At 51.2% G+C, this 5214-nt stretch overlaps 1 pseudogene; it reads left to right on the top strand.

Annotated features, from left to right (window-relative positions):
• The first annotated feature begins 2447 nt into the window (after positions 1-2447).
• On the top strand, positions 2448-4989 carry LOC146186786 (uncharacterized; annotated as a pseudogene).
• Positions 4990-5214: the final 225 nt, after the last annotated feature.

Here is a 5214-nt window from a genome sequence, read left to right as displayed (position 1 = left end):
CAGCCTGATTATACCCACTGCAGGGCGAAGGCCTCTCCCATATTTCTCCACTTAACCCGGTTCTGTGCTAGCCGCATCCACTTGACCCCTGCGAACTTCTTAATCTCATCCGCCCACCTAACTTTCTAACCTAAGAATGCAGCAGTGGCGTAGCGGTAGAACATCCGCCTCGCATGCAAGAGGACCGGGGCTCAAATCCCGGTGCCGCGCAATTCTCCACCGGAAAAAAAAAAATCCGCGTGTCGATGGAATTGCATACACAAGTTTGGGGTGCGACCTGATGCCGGTGAACACCTCCGGCAACGCACTCCCTCACCAGAACAGGAGTTGGCCACCCTGGTGCAGTAATTGGCCACAACCTCCTATGATAAGCTCCATCAGCACCTTATGTGCTTATATATTCAGGTTACTACATGGAGCACAGTGACCTGCTTGCTTCCTTCCAGCGAGCATGAGTGCCATAGGACACACACACTGCAGCCCACTGTTTGGCCACACAGAATCCATCATATACACGCAGGACAGATGTTTGACTTTCCTTCAAAAATTATTTTGAGACGCTAAAAGGCAACAAACCTGTTGATATTTATAGTGAAGTAGATAACAGGAACTCCATGCAGTGTTGGACGTCGATCACTGTGCGCGGCGAGAAGTCGCGTCAGAGGTGCAATGACGGTCGTGAAGTTCCGAACGAAGGCCTGAAATGGCCTATCCTGCTTAAACGACGTTGTGCTATCCCAACTTAGGAGGACCGCCTCCAGTGTCTATCTGTGCTACAGGCATAAAGAACGGCTGGCATCGCGTTACTAAAGGGAGGCGGAGGACAAAACATTTTTATTTTATTCAGTCAGCGGGGGGAGGGGAGGGGGAGGTCCTGTTCGCCGAGACTGCAGTAACCGTGCGGTGAGCCAGCCGTTGCTGGCGCTCCGGGCAGAGGTCCTTCAGGGCGGCCTCCCAACCTTCTATGCAGGGGCGAGGGAGTGGACAAATAGAAGGGGTAACCTGGCGTGCCAAAACCATGTGGTAGACCGCTGCCCGCTCCCCTCTGTCTGGGGAATAAAGGGGAGGGGGTAAGAGAAGTTTAGGAGAGATGGTGAAGGAAAGTTATTAGTTTGTAGGTGGCGGTAAGTTGCTGCCCCCCGAGTAGAAATGGTACGAACGGGAAAAGGTCATTTTGGTAATAATTCACTCCTGTTTAGAACCACTTCATTAGCCATCGACTCATCCGGCCTGAGAAGAAAGACGTCAGTCCGGCGTTTCGTGAACTTTTCGCGACATGTCGCGCTGTTGACGCATCCCATGGACGATGGTGTCGCTTTCAATATTTGGACAAAACAGCAGCAGCATGAAGGAAAATTATTTACTGCAGCGCTTGAAAACACCATCTGTCCAGGTTCACGTGGATACAATCAATGTGGGCATAGAAGCTGAATCATCCAGTGCAAGGGCGGCAGCGAGCCAGCCACAACAGGAGTATTTTGCCTACAGCAGAATGAAACTATTTCCGACCGTACTTGTTACGGCCGGCGTATTTGAGCAAGGAGTGACCCGCAGTGGCGATACATCTGAATGCAGCGCTGCCGTAGTTGAGGGTGGAGCAGGGCGCTAACGTTCGGCCGCCAGAGCCGCCGGTCCGGCGAAGCAGTCGGCTGAGACAGACCACATCATTTTATAAGGCTTAAATAGAAGCACATAACCGGGTGCTCCGCGAAAATCCGTCTTCGTTTTTTTTTTCTCAGCTTGATAACGTATCACTTTTGGCCACCTCTGTTGACAAATATGCGGCATCTTGCACTTTGGGACGTAAGTTTTTAAACGTTCGGAATGACCAAGTCGCGCGCAAAGACAATGGACTCAGTCAGGCCTGTCACTGACTTCGCGGAACGCCATGCTGCGGAGGAGGTGCCCCATCCCTTTCGCGAAAAGCAGTCCTGCTAACAGCAAAGGATCCATACTCATCGTCATGCCAGAGCTCTGTGATGTGCACAACAATTCGATGGGAGATTCGTGAGTGTAGTTCGTCGGAGAGCTCATGTGCCAATCCACCGTTGCGTGCGTGCACGTATAAACGCGACGACGAAGTGGCGGGGGAACGAGGAGCTGGCGTGCTGGAAACCGAGTCTGCGTTAAGCCTGTTACCACCTGGCTACTTTTCGTGGTGATGCCAAGTTCCTGGGGCTGCTGGCTGGATGGAGTCCACCGGTTCTTCCTGTGATCCTCTCCGCTTCTATACCACCTGGCGCTCTTCTCCCTGCTCTCCGACCTGGCACCCTGTTCTCCGGCTTGCCGCCCCGTAACAGTATATTGCACTTGCATCTAAGCCGGGGAAGCTGCTTTTGTCGACCAAATTAGCCGACCGTCACCTGATCGCCAAGTGAAACAAGAAAAGTCTGAGACCATCCAAAACAACCTTGGCATTCTGTTAGAGGAAATCAGGTTTGACTTCCATGGGGCGTGAGTTCCATGACATATCCCCCACTATGGAGCCCAATATCGGTCAAGTACACCACACCCCTGTAGAAACAAGGCAACTTCCTTACCGAAGGAAGATAACCGCTGCCTTCTGAACGCACTCTACAGGTAGGACCTTGCTGAGGCGCGAGGATGACATCGCCCATAATGTTGCATCAGTGGCTGTTTATTGTAAGGCTCATGGCACCTGGGAGAATTAGGCTCAGATGAAACTGCGGCTTGTAAGGTTCCTTATCTGCGCCTCCCAGTCTGAGCAGTGTGCTAACCTTTCAGGAGAAAAGAGGTGTGCAAGCAAATGACGCCTCCGCGCTTGCAATGCGACATGATAAGCCCCTCAGCCCCCTCAAATCTTGTTATGATAACGAAGCATAAGTGGGGGCGGCTTTTTCACAGCCTTCTATACAATTGCCCCAAGTGCTACCTACACAGGCCGTGCCTGGAAACGATGGTGACCTCCACTTCCCTGCACCTAGCCCTCCGGTTCCTGTACTTCTCACAGCGCTTGCGCTTCTTCACACTGATTGCGGCGCCTACTACTGGAAACTAGGAACGGCAAGTCACTGCACGAAGAGCAAGGTTCTTCAAAGGTGTCCAAGTCTAGGCACGCCGAGTTCGAGGTGCAGACGCTCCTCGCTGATAGATCATTTGCGCCAAACTGCAGTACTTATAGAAGCACACATTAACTGCGATCCACGTGATTCGTGGAGAACTGCACTTCCGAGATGCGGTTCGCTCAGAATCCGTTTTCTTTCATCGTGCAGTGTCTGGTCGTCCTGCTGCTTCACGCCACGACTGGGAGCACGGGACATACCAGCGTACTCCGGACGGAACGAGGGATCAACGACACAGCTTTTCACGTGCCGTATTATCTACCTCCCTCGACAACAAAGGCATTCCATCTGCCCCACCCATCGGAGACAAGCTGCGGATCATCTGCGCCTCAGCAAACAAGAGCGCCACCGCTGGACTGGCTGATATATGTCAGCGGCGGACCTACGGCTGGCACTGGGCACGGCGGCACTTCCGAGATGCGGTTCGCTCAGAATCCGTTTTCTTTCATCGTGCAGTGTCTGGTCGTCCTGCTGCTTCACGCCACGACTGGGAGCACGGGACATACCAGCGTACTCCGGACGGAACGAGGGATCAACGACACAGCTTTTCACGTGCCGTATTATCTACCTCCCTCGACAACAAAGGCATTCCATCTGCCCCACCCATCGGAGACAAGCTGCGGATCATCTGCGCCTCAGCAAACAAGAGCGCCACCGCTGGACTGGCTGATATATGTCAGCGGCGGACCTACGGCTGGCACTGGGCACGGCGGCACTTCCGAGATGCGGTTCGCTCAGAATCCGTTTTCTTTCATCGTACAGTGTCTGGTCGTCCTGCTGCTTCACGCCACGACTGGGAGCATGGGACATACCAGCGTACTCCGGACGGAACGAGGGATCAACGACACAGCTTTTCACGTGCCGTATTATCTACCTCCCTCGACAACAAAGGCATTCCATCTGCCCCACCCATCGGAGACAAGCTGCGGATCATCTGCGCCTCAGCAACAAGGGCGCCACCGCTGGACTGGCTGATATATGTCAGCGGTGGACCTACGGCTGGCACTGGACACGGCGGCACTTCCGAGATGCGGTTCGCTCAGAATCCGTTTTCTTTCATCGTGCAGGTGAGGAAGCAATACGGAAAATGTTTTCGTTCAAATGACCTGTGTTTGGTGGTGCTGCCGTGCCCGCGGCTTGCTGGGTTTGTGTTTTCCATGATATCATGTTTGCGAAAGCTATTGCTGTTGGGAGGGGACATAGAGACGAACCCTGGACCAGATATAGCACTAATAGCTAAGCAACTGAAGGAAATAGCCTTAGACATAAAAGAATTAAGGAGATAAAACTAGCCGACATTGATAAAAAACTAAACACTCTTACCAGACTGGAAAATTCTGTTGCCTGCTTTCAGCAAAAATTAGCGGATATGGAATGTGTCATCGATAAGCTTGAAAAACGAATTGACGATCTAGACAATCGTAGCAGGCGTTCCAATCTGATCATATACGGCCTCCGTGAAATTGAAGAAGAGACCAACGAAATTCTTGAAAGCGCTGTGAATAAAGAAATAATACAGGACACCCTAGAACTAGAACCAGTGGACATCGAGCGAATTCACCGTTTAGGTAGACCGGGACCAAATAAAACGCGGCCGGTCATCCTTGGACTCCTGGACTGGAGACAAAAGACAGCAATTCTGAAAAAGGGTTTCAAACTAAAGGATACGGACTTCTCGATCGGGGAAGATTTCTCGCCAAAAATAAGAGAAATACGCAAAAAGTTGTGGGAAAAATCTAAACCTCACCGTGATAAAAAAGCAAAGGTATCACTAGCATTTGACAAACTTTATATCAATAGCCGCATATATGTATGGGATGATGAAAGAGGCGACATAGTTCCGTTAGAAAAAAACGACGCCGTGAGCGGACCAGTCACCCGTCGCAAGGCACGTTCAAAGATGTAACCATATTAAATATAAATGCCCGAAGCATCCTCAACAAAACTGATCTTCTCGAAAACTTGCTTCTAGTATACGAACCTGATATTGTAGGCATCACTGAAACTTGGCTGTCGGCAGATATCTCGAACCGAGAAATCGCCCCTCCAAACTATTCTGTAATTCGTAAAGATAGACAGACACGTGGTGGTGGTGTAGCATTACTAATAAAAAAATACATTTCTTTCGTCG

The sequence above is a fragment of the Amblyomma maculatum genome, chromosome 6 (assembly GCF_055883805.1).
Source record: "Amblyomma maculatum isolate TAMU_Amacu chromosome 6, ASM5588380v1, whole genome shotgun sequence".
Taxonomy (NCBI): Eukaryota; Metazoa; Arthropoda; class Arachnida; order Ixodida; family Ixodidae; genus Amblyomma; species Amblyomma maculatum.
Note: the sequence above shows the minus strand (reverse complement) of the source record. Positions and strands in the feature narration are given on the sequence as shown.